Genomic DNA, 13835 nt, shown 5'->3' with positions numbered 1-13835 from the left:
AGCATCAGACAAGATCGTATACGTCAGATGCTGCAAACTCAAATGCCTTTGGGGCCAAGCAGGTCAGTGGAGTCCGGTAAACTAGACAGCAAGGCCCCTTTCTAAAGGACACATTCCCTATTCTGTTCCAGCCAGTTGTTAAGTAGAAATACGGCCCCCATGTTGCCAATTTTTAAAAATATTGCACAGTCCGAGCAAAAGGTATCAGTGGTTTTCATCGTTCAACCTCTAATGGGTGTACAGTGTCCGGGAGGGGATCTATAATGGTGGTGGCAATTGCTGGGGTGGCAACTTCTCAGGACCCCACCCCCGTACTTTCTCCCTGCCAGGTCACAGCTTCTGTGCAAGGCACTGTAGTCCCGAAGGCCACCAAAACCCAGCCCCTATCATCACCCTCCTCGGGAGTCAGGGAGATTGTGTTACAACGCTGGAACCTAGTCTAATGCTCATCTCCAGCCTCAGTTCCCACTGAGGATTCCAACCACCTCCTGGGAAGACGCAATCTCTAAAGTCATCTGGAAATAACACTTTTAGCACCTAGTTTCTAGTTTGCATCTAAATTGTCACACATTTTAGAGAGATCCATTAAGGATTTTTACTTGTTTTTTAATGTGCTGACCACAGGCCACATTATATTGGGCTACTGATGAGAGGCTTCCAAATATCTCTAGGCTTCCGGGGGGGGGGGGGGAGAGGAGGTTCACTGACTTTAAAAGTTCCAGTTTTCATCCCCCTTGCCCCGCCCCACCAACATCACCACTAGTGATCTCATTCATACCAGGATGCCATGTATCTGAATGCTGCCATTTCTATTTATGCAGGGAATGATAGATCTTAGTTATTTGAAAGGCTTTCCCCAACCCCCCCACCCCGCCCTCCAGGCTCATGTAACTAGGCAGCTGGGAGAGGCAGCCCAGCCCACCTTGATGTGAGTGCACAGGGCAGAATCAGAAAGACCAAGGATTTGGAGAAAGAGCTTAATGTTTGTTGCATTCACAAAAACCTTGCGTTCAGCAAATCCTAGCTCCTAACTGCCACTGGGAATGCAGCAGAGTTGAATGTGAAAGCCACAGGTTTGGGTACGTAACATTTGTGGATCTTTAGCATTTCTAAACTTGTCTTATGCCCTATCATCTCACTCTGATCACACACAATGTGCTTACAATGGCCTTGAGACTCACTGTCATTACTCAGAATTCAGTCAACTACACAGACCTTTTTACTGTTCCTTCAAGACACTGACCCTCCTGCCCCAGGGCCTTTGCACTGGCTGTTCCCTCTAACTGGAACATACTTCCTCCAGATAGTCACAGGCCTCACACTTTCTCTTCACTCAAGTTCCTATATAATTGTCTCTATCAGAAAGCACATCTGCTCACCCTGTTTAAAGTAGCATGTGTACCTTTTACCCTGCTTTTCCAGCATTTATCACTACTTGGCACTTTATATACTCGTTTGGTTGTTGCCGGTCTTTCTTTACTAGAATGGTAGCTCATGAGAGCAGAGACATTGTTTAACTTGTGGATGTGGAGCCCTAGAACCCAGAATCGTGCCTGACACGTAGGAGGTGCTCAATAAACATTTGCCGCATTGTTCCACAAAGACTAACCCCATTACTCCCTCCACCAATGTCTATTTATGACTCAGTCAGAACAAAGTCTAATGTATTATGTTTCCTCCAGGTTTCTAGGGTGACCTTTTCTGGGATGCACTTTGATAAAGAAAAACCCCAGCATTTCTACCTAGACTGGTTTTGTCACTGTCCTGATCTCTTTGACTACTTCTGGCTCTGGGTCATGTTTCTGGAAATTACACAATAGATGCTCCCATTACTATACTTTTGTTATAAAAGAATAGACTATTACCCATAAAAATTCTGTTTGTCTAAGGTCAGACTCATGGGTTTCTTCATGCAGCCAGATGTTTCCCTCTGGTTTCTGCTGTAAGTGTTAAACCAAGGGTCTGCCAACCTCCTCTCCCCTTGCCCCTGCCCTGTCTTTGGGTCTGTGCCCAGAAGCCTTGTATTTTTCAGATGTGGGTTGTGACTTGTGACCCATTGATAGGTGATGAAATTAACTTAATAAATTGTGAACAGCATTTTAAGAAAAACTAGAATAGAAACTATTGAAAATGTTTCCATTTTGAAACTGTGGGATATAGTCCAAAAAGTCTGAGAGCACCCCTCTGGCCTATATAGGTTGAAAGAAGGTTTAGCATTATTTTTCTCTTTAGTTGTCTTTAGAATATTCTAGAAGGAGGGTTTTTGGCACTCCTGGTCTCAAGTGGGCTTGTGTTGAGTTGTAGAAAACAGGTAGTCCCCTTTTAAAATTCCCCCACAAGCAGTATGAGTGGTGGGCACACTTGTCCCTTTAATTGTATGTTTCATAAAGCAAATACACTTGGGACACTGAAAATGGCAAAAGTTCTTCATGTGAACACTCCATTCAAACCCTTGCACTAACAGACGTGATCAACCCTAGCATGGCTGCCTAAGAACACATCCCTGCGATGAACCAGTCCTCCTTTTGTGTTTCTGTCTGGAAAAGCTCAAGACTGTCAAAAGAATTTACCATTTGCTGTAGCCAACACCTGAGGATAGACCCCTGACCTTCCTTTCTTAGAGCGTTTACTAAAAAGGGCTTACAACTGTAAATCCATCCTCTGTCCCTTTGAGATACACGTGTATATACCTCCTATAGCCCAGGAATGTCTTTCCCAAGGACCTGATAAGCCATTCCTTTGAATGTAACTATCAGGAAGTAGAGGGCCTCTGCCTGCCAGTCTCTGTGGGAGGACAGAACCCTAACTTCAACACTGCCAGGTAGCAGACACAGCAGGGCTAAGCACACTTACTGACCAATGCTTTCTAATTTTTCACTTCCCTGCCTCTACTTCAGTGCCCACCTGCTCCCTCTCCCCTGTTCTCTGTTTTCCCTTTAGCACCTGCTCAGCTCTGCACAAAGCAGAACGGGGCTCAGCTCTTTCCTCTACTGTCAGTAGTTACTGGATAGGGGGGCGGAGCAAGATGGCGGAGGAGTAGGAGACCTGGATTTCGTCTCCTCTCAGGAATTCAGCTGGATAGGGATCAAACCATTCTGAACACCTACAAACTCAACAGGAGACCGAAGAAAAGAAGAGCAACAACTCTCTCATCAGAAAAGCGACCACTTTCTGGAAGGTAGGACGTGCGGAGAAATGAATCCGAGGCGATATTCGGGAGGATAGACGGCGGGGGAGGGGTCTCTGTCGGCCGCTTCTGGCAAGTGATAGAACCACGGAGCACAAAATTGGAACTTTTAAAAGTCTGCTCCGCTGAGGGATGTCACTCTGGTGGCTAAGCGGGGGGTGGAACCCCCCGGAACAGTGTGGTCTCAGGACCCTCGGGGTCACAGAAAGACCGCGGGTGCCTGAGTGCGGCAAAGCTCCCAGGTATCGGAGCAGGGAAGGCGGCTGCAGAGGCGGAGCCCAGGCGCAGGCTCTCAGCTCAGGGTTGCCATAAACCGGGATCCGCGGCACAGTCGGGCCCCTGCTCCTCCAGCAGGGACCCCGCAAGCGGCAGATCCGGGGAGACTCACCTTCCTTCCCCGGGAGGAGCTGCGCGGGAGTGCAATGCAGGGATCTGCTGGGTTTGGAGACTCCACCCGGGGTCGGGTGCCAGAGAGAGAAACGCGCGGTCACAGGCCGGGCGAGCACGGGGTGCGGCCGGAGACCGGGGAGACGGGAGTGACTGACGGCTTTTCTCTGGGGGCTCACTGAGGAGCGGGGCCCCGAGTTCTCAGCTCCTCCGGAGCGGAGATTGGGAGGCTGCCATTTTCACTCTCCCCTCCAAAGCTGTACGGAAAGCTCGCAGGGAACAAAAGCCCCGGAGAGCAAACCCGAGCAGATTACTTAGCCGGGAGGGGGCAAGGGCGGGGCAATTCCGCCTCCGGCAGAGACATTTGGAAACCACGGCAACAGGCCCCTCCCCAGAAGATCAGCGAGAACAGCCGGCCAAGACCAAGTTTACCGATCAATGAGAACGGCAGAACTCCAGCGCTAGGGGACTACTGCACATAGAATTCACGGCTTTTTTACCATGATTCTTTAGTCTTTTAAAGTTAATTTTTTTAAACTGTCTTTTTGTCTTATTTCTTTTTGAATTTTTCTTTTTCCCTTTTTCAACCAACATCTTATCAATCCCTTTTTTTAAAAAAAAAAAAAACATTTTTATTTTTCATTTTTAGAGTCATATTCTATCCCTTCATAGTAGTTACCCATATTTTTGGCTTATATATATAAGTTGTTCTCTCTTTAAAATTTTGAGATAGTTTCTTCTAACAGATTAAAATATACCCTAAATCTCTAGTATATGGTGCTTTCTATTCCCCTGCCTGATCACATCCTCTCCCTTTTTTTTTTCTCTTTTTCTTTTTTCTTTTTTTAAATCCTCTTCTTTCTTTTTTCAAACAACTTCTTATCAATTCCTTTTATAACATTTTTTATAATTTCCATTTTTACAGTCATATTCCATCCCTTCATCATATCAACCCTTATTTTTGTACATATATAAGTTTTTCTTTCTTTAAGATTTTGGGAGGCACTTTCTTCTAAAAGACCAAAATACACCCCAAATCTAGTGTGTGGCACTGATCTATATACCATATAGATCATATTTGATCACATTCTGGTTTTCCTTTTGTTGTTGTTGTTGTTGTTTTGTTTGTTTTTGTTTTTATCTTTCTTTTTTTTTTTCTTTTTTTTTTTTCTTTTTCTTTTTTCTCTCTTTCCCTTTCTTATCCCACTGCTTCAGGTCTTTTCTGATTTGTTTAGAGTATATTTTCTGGGGACGTGGTTACTCTGCTAGCATTTTGTTCTCTCATTAATCTATTCTCCTCTGCACAAAATGACAAGACGGAAAAAATCACCTCAACAAAAAGAACAAGAGGTAGTACCGACTGCCAGGGACCTACTCAATACGGACATTAGTACAATGTCAGATCTAGAGTTCAGAATCATCACTTTAAAGATACTAGCTGGGCTTGAAAAAAATATGGAAGTTATTAGAGAAACCCTTTCTGGAGAAGTAAAAGAGCTAAAATCCAACCAAGTAGAAATCAAAAAGGCTATTAATGAGGTGCAATCAAAAATGGGGGCGCTGCTAGAATAAATGAGGCAGAAGAGAGAATCAGTAATATAGAGGATGAAATGATGGAAAATAAAGAAGCTGAGAAAAAGAGAGATAAACAACTACTGGATCACGAGGGCAGAATTCGAGAGATAAGCGATACCATAAGACGAAACAACATTAGAATAATTGGGATCCCAGAAGAAGAAGAAAGAGAGAGAGGGCCAGAAGGTATAATGGAGCAAATTATAGCAGAGAACTTCCCTAATTTGGGGAAAGAAACAGGCATGAAAATCCAGGAAGCACAGAGAACCCCTCTCAAAATCAATAAAAATAGGTCAACTCCCCGACATCTAATAGTAAAACTTACGAGTCTCATAGACAAAGAGAAAATCCTGAAAGCAGCTCGGGAGAAGAGATATGTAACCTACAATGGGAGAAACATTAGATTGGCAACAGACCTATCCACAGAGACCTGGCAGGCCAGAAAGGACTGGCAGGATATATTCAGAGCACTAAATGAGAAAAATATGCAGCCAAGAATACTCTATCCAGCTAGGCTGTCATTGAAAATTGAAGGAGAGATAAAAAGCTTCCAGGACAAACAAAAACTAAAGGAATTTGCAAACACAAAACCAGCCCTACAGGAAATCTTGAAAGGGGTCCTCTAAGCAAAGAGAGACCCTAAAAGCAACATAGACCAGAAAGGAACACAGACAATATATGGTAACAGTCACCTTACAGGCAATACAATGGCACTAAATTCCTATCTTTCAATAGTTACCCTGAATGTAAATGGGCTAAACGCCCCAATCAAAAGACACAGGCTAACAGACTGGATTAAAAAACAAGATCCATCGATATGCTGTCTGCAAGAGACTCATTTTAGAACCAAAGACACCCCCAGATTGAAAGTGAGGGGGTGGAAAACCATTTACCATGCTAATGGACACCAAAAGAAAGCTGGGGTGGCAATCCTTATATCAGACAAAGTAGATTTTAAACCAAAGACTGTAATAAGAGATGAGGAAGGACACTATATCATACTTAAAGGATCTATCCAACAAGAAGATCTAACAATTGTAAATATCTATGCCCCAACATGGGAGCAGCCAATTATATAAGGCAATTAATAACAAAAGCAAAGAAACACATTGACAACAATACAATAATAGTGGGGGACTTTAACATCCCCCTCACTGAAATGGACAGATCATCTAAGCAAAAGATCAACAAGGAAATAAAGACTTTAAATGACACACTGGACCAAATGGACTTCACAGACATATTCAGAACATTCCACCCCAAAGCAACGGAATACACATTCTTCTCTAGTGCCCATGGAACATTCTCCAGAATAGATCACATCCTAGGTCATAAATCAGGTCTCAACCGGTACCAAAAGATTGGGATCATTCCCTGCCTATTTTCAGACCACAATGCTTTGAAACTAGAACTCAATCACAAGAGGAAAGTCGAAAAGAACTCAAATACATGGAGGCTAAGGAGCATCCTACTGAAGAATGAATGGGTCAACCAGGAAATTAAAGAAGAATTAAAAAAATACATGGAAACCAATGAAAATGAAAACACAACTGTTCAAAATCTTTGGGATGCAGCAAAGGCAGTCCTAAGAGGAAAGTATATAGCAATACAAGCCTTTCTCAAGAAACAAGAAAGGTCTCAAGTACACAACCTAACCCTACACCTAAAGGAGCTGGAGAAAGAACAGCAAATAAAGCCTAAAACCAGCAGGAGAAATCATAAAGATCAGAGCAGAAATCAATGAAATAGAAACCAAAAGAACAGTAGAACAGATCAACGAAACTAGGAGCTGGTTCTTTGAAAGAATTAACAAGATTGATAAACCCCTGGCCAGACTTATCAAAAAGAGAAGAGAAATGACCCAAATCAACAAAATCATGAATGAAAGAGGAGAGATCACAACCAACACCAAAGAAATACAAACAATTATAAGACCATATTATGAGCAACTCTATGCCAGCAAATTAAATAACCTGGAAGAGATGGATGCATTCCTAGAGATGTATCAACTACCAAAACTGAACCAGGATGAAATAGAAAACCTGAACAGACCTATAACCACTAAGGAAGTTGAAGCAGTCATCAAAAATCTCCTAAAAAACAAAAGCCCAGGGCCAGATGGCTTCCCAGGGGAATTCTACCAAACATTTCAAGAAGAATTAATACCCATTCTTCTGAAACTGTTCCAAAAAATAGAAACGGAAGGAAAACTTCCAAACTCATTTTATGAGGCCAGCATTACCTTGATCCCAAAACCAGACAAAGACCCCATCAAAAAGGAGAATTACAGACCAATATCCCTGATGAACATGGATGCAAAAATTCTCACCAAAATACTAGCCAATAGGATCCAACAGTATATTAAAAGGATTATTCACCATGACCAAGTGGGATTTATCCCTGGGCTGCAAGGTTGGTTCAACATCCGCAAATCAATCAATGTGATACAATACATTAACAAAAGAAAGAACAAGAATCATATGATCCTCTCAATAGATGCAGAAAAAGCTTTTGACAAAGTACAGCATCCTTTCTTGATCAAAACTCTTCAGAGTATAGGGATAGAGGGTACATACCTCAATATCATAAAAGCCATCTATGAAAAACCTACAGCAAATATTATTCTCAATGGGGAAAAACTGAGAGCTTTCCCCCTAAGGTCAGGAACGCGGCAGGGATGTCCACTATCACCACTGCTATTCAACATAGTATTGGAAGTCCTAGCCACAGCAATCAGACAACAAAAAGAAATCAAACGCATCCAAATTGGCAAAGAAGAAGTCAAACTCTCACTCTTTGCAGATGATATGATACTTTATATGGAAAACCCAAAAGACTCCACCCCAAAACTGCTAGAACTCATACAGGAATTCAGTAAAGTGGCAGGATATAAAATCAATGCACAGAAGTCAGTGGCTTTCCTATACACCAACAACAAGACAGAAAAAAGAGAAATTAAGGAGTCCATCCCATTTACAATTGCACCCAAAACCATAAGATACCTAGGAATAAATCTAACCAAAGAGACAAAGGATCTATACTCAGAAAACTATAAAATACTCATGAAAGAAATTGAGGAAGACACAAAGAAATGGAAAAATGTTCCATGCTCATGGATTGGAAGAACAAATATTGTGAAGATGTCAATGCTACCTAGAGCAATCTACACATTCAATGCAATCCCCATCAAAATACCATCCACTTTTTTCAAAGAAATGGAACAAATAATCCTAAAATTTGTATGGAACCAGAAAAGACCCCGCATAGCCAGAGGAATATTGAAAAAGAAAAGAAAAGCCAGCGGCATCACAATTCCGGACTTCAAGCTCTATTACAAAGCTGTCATCATCAAGACGGCATGGTACTGGCACAAAAACAGACACATAGATCAGTGGAACAGAATAGAGAGCCCAGAAATGGACCCTCAACTCTATGGTCAACTCATCTTTGACAAAGCAGGAAAGAATGTCCAATGGAAAAAAGACAGTCTCTTCAACAAATGGTGTTGGGAAAATTGGACAGCCACATGCAGAAGAATGAAACTGGACCATTTCCTTACACCACACACAAAAATAGACTCAAAATGGTTGAAAGACCTAAATGTGAGACAGGAGTCCATCAGAATCCTAAAGGAGAACACAGGCAGCAACCTCTTTGACCTCAGCCGCAGCAACTTCTTCCTAGAAACCTCACCAAAGGCAAGGGAAGCAAGGGCAAAAATGAACTATTGGGACTTCATCAAGATAAAAAGCTTTTGCACAGCAAAAGAAACAGTCAACTAAACCAAAACACAACCGACAGAATGGGAGAAGATATTTGCAAATGACATATCAGATAAAGGGCTAGTATCCAAAATCTATAAAGAACTCATCAAACTCAACACCCAAAGAACAAAGAATCCAATCAAGAAATGGGCAGAAGACATGAACAGACATTTTTCCAAAGAAGACATCCAAATGGCCAACAGACACATGAAAAAGTGCTCAATATCGCTCAGCATCAGGGAAATCCAAATCAAAACCTCAATGAGATACCACCTCACACCAGTCAGAATGGCTAAAATTAACAAGTCAGGAAATGACAGATGTTGGCGGGGATGCGGAGAAAGGGGAAGCCTCCTACACTGTTGGTGGGAATGCAAGCTGGTGCAGCCACTCTGGAAAACTGTATGGAGGTTCCTCAAAAAGTTGAAAATAGAGCTACCATATGATCCAGCAATTGCACTACTGGGTATTTACCCCAAAGATACAAAAGTAGGGATCCGAAGGGGTATGTGCACCCCGATGTTTATAGCAGCAATGTCCACAATAGCCAAACTGTGGAAAGAGCCAAGATGTCCATCGACAGATGAATGGATAAAGAAGAGGTGGTATATATATACAATGGAATATTATGCAGCCATCAAAAGGAATGAGATCTTGCCATTTGCAACAACGTGGATGGAACTGGAGGGTATTATGTTGAGTGAAATAAGTCAAAAAGAGAAAGACATGTATCATATGATCTCACTGATATGAGGAATTCTTAATCGCAGGAATCAAACTGAGGGTTGTTGGAGTGGGGGGTGGGGTGGGAGGGATGGGGTGACTGGGTGATAGACACTGGGGAGAGTATGTTCTCTGGTAAGCGCCGTGAATTGTGCAAGACTGTTGAATCTCAGATCTGTACCTCTGAAACAAATAATGCAATATATGTTAAGAGAAAAAAAAAAAGAAGAAGAAGAAGAAGAAGGTAGCGGGAGGGGAAGAATGAAGCGGGGGAAATCAGAGGGGTAGACGAACCATGAGAGACGATGGACTCTGAAAAACAAACAGGGTTCTAGAGGGGAGGGGGGTGGGAGGATGGGTTAGCCTGGTGGTGGGTATTGAGGAGGGCACATTCTGCATGGAGCACTGGGTGTTGTGCACAAACAATGAACCATGGAACACTTCATCTAAAACTAATGATGTAATGTATGGGGATTAACATAAGAATTTTAAAAAAAAGTAGTTACTGGATAAAATCTGTTTTCTCTGCTTTAACTGTGTCCGGCTTTGTTTACTGTGGACAGCACGTACACACGCACGCACGCACACACGTACATCCCCACTCCACCCCACCCCCTCCTAAGGATAACGCTGCTTCTCAAAGACAGCTGAATCCTGTCGTCCTCATCACCCAGAGAGTTGCTCCTTTTTGTGCTTATTTCCCTATAGCATCTCTAAGTCATTAGTAAAGTCTTATTCAGCTGTTCCAGCCTGGTCTGTGATGTCCTTTGGGAAATTAAGAGCCATGTATAGGACTCTTTCCTTACAGGGATAAGAGTTGGAACTATGAGATCCAACTCTCTGTCCCCCCTGGGAGTTTCTCCCTCTACTGCAAACTTGGAGGAACTGGATTAGTTTTACTAAGGGAAAGTAAAGTTTCCTTACACACAAACCTTTTTAAAGAATTTATAGTCAGGAAATCTCCTCTCTTCTTTTACTCTTTCTCCAAACTTCAGAAATTAGGGGACCTGAGAGATACTATGGTGCTAGGATAGCTAGAGGTCAACACAAGAAGGGTAATGAGGTTTCTGTGTTTGGAGACCCCAGGGGAGGCAGCAGGTTAGGGACTCAGGCGGATGACCAGAGATGGGGCAGGCATGGGTGTCCAGGTAGCCTGTCATGCAGGAATCAATAACAAAGGAGCTATCTGAGTATGCAAGAAGAAAAGGAAAATCCCTAGGAGTTAGAAACAAGCATGGAAGGGAAACCAGAGTGATTGGTAATTAGGCAGGCTGATACTGGGCAGCTTGGGAGTGGGGGGGATCTGACCCAAATTAGTCCCCAGCACCAAGGGTCTTGAATTGTAGCTGTGTATAAGAACAGAAAATAAGGGGTGCCTGGGTGGCTCAGTCGGTTAAGCGTCCAACTCTTGGTTTCGGCTTAGGTCATGATCTCAGGAGGGTGAGACTGCGCCCCACAACGTGGGGCTCTGCCCTCAGCAGGGAGTCTGCTTGAGATCCTTTTCCCCTCCCTCTTCCTCTGCTCCTCCTCCCGCTGGTGCGCGTGCTCTCTTTCTCAAATAAATAAATCTTAAAAAAAAAAAAAAAAAGAACAGAAGATGAAGTATGAGCCCACAGGAGGTAGGGGAGAATTGAGATCCTATATAATGGCCACAGCTCCAGTGAAAAGGAGGCTGGTCCAGAGGATGCCACACACCAGCAGAGAGCACCAAGAGTGGGGAGAGGAGCCAAGGAAAGCTGGGCAGATGCCAGGCCCTGGCCAAGCAGCCCAGGCATCAGATTACCACTTAAGCTCAGCAGGGAAACTGGAGGGCTGAGCAGTGAATTGAAGGTCAAAACCCCATTTTGACTCACAGCTGGTGCGCTGGCTGTCGGGAGCTACTGCCCAGGATTAACTCCAGAGCACTTCCCTCCCGTGAGATAGGGCTGTGCTTCCCAAGCTTTTCCACCCAGAGTCCCCAAAGCAGAGGAGCCAGAACCTCTATTTCCAGGGAGGCCAGGAGGAATGGTCTAAAGTTATTCATGTGAGCCTACATTTCTTCAAAACCTCGTTTTCCTTTTCAGTGGCATAGGATCTTCGTAATGTTATCCAAAACAAACGAAACCGATGACAAGTTTTCCAGTGGTCAAAAACTACAGCTCTCCGTCTCACATGCCAAGTTCCATGTGCCCTGATTTGAGAAACACAGGTCGGTTAAGGCTTCAGAAACAACACAGTGACATTGGTGAAGGCAGGGTTAAGAGTCAGACCAGAAATCAGAAACCTAGAAGGGGGCCTCCTGTAAGAAGGGGTAATGCAGGCAGGATGAGAGTCATACAGCTTGCAAGTGGGTTGGTAAAAGCTTGTTCAAAGAGGCAATGAGACTTCAGGGAGGGAAAAGCTGTCTGCTTTTTTGCCATTCTATAGACCACCTCTGATCAATTCTATCCTATGATTTTATCGAACTCTGTTGAACCAACTGAAATGTTTTAAATTTCCACCTCCTAAATTAATTTCTATTCAGATACCACTTACTCATATCAACTAAAACAAGCAAAAAAAATTCACCTAGTGTAAAACACATTCTTATCCATTCCACACGTTATTGAATAAATACAAACTTTATTTGTATATTTATGTATAAACAATATCCTTAGTTTGATGGTTTAAAAAAATACAAATTCACGTAACCAAAATGCTTAAAGGATTTGGTCAACTAAGCATCAACTCTTTTACCTATAAATATGAAAATTCAGCCTGTCAAAATTGGTTTTGCAAGAGCCATATGTGAGATATTTGTGGATTTCCATGAAGGATGTCTCTTCAGATTATGAGATCTAATACAACACTCAAATCAGATGTTAAGGGAAAAAATGATTTTGCAACCCCAAATTAGGACCTTCTATAAGAAATTCCCGTGGTATTAACTCACTTTGAAAACTCTGAGTACTTTTCTTTTTCAAAATCAAGTAGGATTCGTAAATGACAACAGTACCTCAAGTGCTTTTATAAATAGCAAAGCTATAGTTTCACAGCTATAAGCAAACGATATTTGTATTTCCCTGAGAGCACAGTTTGAGTTCAAGGGCAGTGTGTGAGTGTGTGTATTTCCTGAAGCCACTGATGGCAGAATGTGGTGACGGCTAAGAAGAGAACATTTATCTGTGGATGTTCAGGTGAGCTTAGCTCCCTGCCCATTTCAGAGCAGCTTGGCAACTGGGGTCCTTTAACCTCTCCTACAGTTTCCATCCCATCACAGCCTCTGGGCCTCATTCTCTTTAGGTCCAGTAAAATAGGAGACCCAGCCAAGCAGCTCAGAGGCCCCCCAACAAGTGGGTCTGGCTGCCAGTCCTGTTCGAACTTGTGCCTCTCTTCTCCTGGAACCCACTTGCCTGAACCACCTGTTCCTTATCTCCCTTGCCTTTGAGAATGGAATCATGCTCACAAACTCTAGGGACCATGGTATCATTTTCTAGACCTGTATCCTTAAACCTACCTCCTTTTCCTCCTCCTAGCTCATCCTCTTCCTCCCAGCCAGGGGCGCTCTGTTCCCTCACACGACCTGCTTCCAGATCCAGTCTGCTGGGCCAAGATGAGCCACATGCCCTGCCTCAGTCCCCAGGGCCCTTTGCCTCTGGCTCATCTGGCACCGATCTGCCTCATCCCCCTGCTGGTGGGATGGGTTATGACAGCTACACAAACTAAATTTTTTATTATCTGTGAATGGAAATTAGATTTTAAGAGCTTCCATCCCTAGCTAGTGCCTAAAAGCTTAAATCCCGATATGCTTTTAAAGTTTCCCCAAATTACTTGAACTCTTTTCTTTCCCTAAAAGCTGCTGACTGGCAGCTTTAAGTGCAGAATTCTGTACAGCCTTAACAGCTGTAACTGTCTGCCAACCCATGCCATTATTGAGAATCTCTATTTTTTGAGAGCCAGGCACCTGAGATTTTACAATTCACCTGCATATCTGGTCACATATCACACTGAATCCTTCCCTTGTCTTCATTTAGATATTCTGAACTAGTCCTGATACTTGGGTCCTGATGTTAGAACCAGATTTATAACACAAAGATCCTAAATCCTCACTTTCCCAGAGTAGGGCTGATCCACTGATGGGCGCAAAATTTGCTAATTACTCTTATCAAAGGACTGCCATGACAAGGGACACTCTCTTTCTGAGGGGCCCTCTCTGCATATGCCATTGATGTTGTCATTGG

The sequence above is a fragment of the Mirounga angustirostris genome, unplaced genomic scaffold (assembly GCF_029215605.1).
Source record: "Mirounga angustirostris isolate CCGP_5_RB_7025 unplaced genomic scaffold, mMirAng1.0.hap1 SCAF_1, whole genome shotgun sequence".
In the NCBI taxonomy this organism is placed as follows: Eukaryota; Metazoa; Chordata; class Mammalia; order Carnivora; family Phocidae; genus Mirounga; species Mirounga angustirostris.
This window is presented reverse-complemented; position numbering follows the sequence as displayed.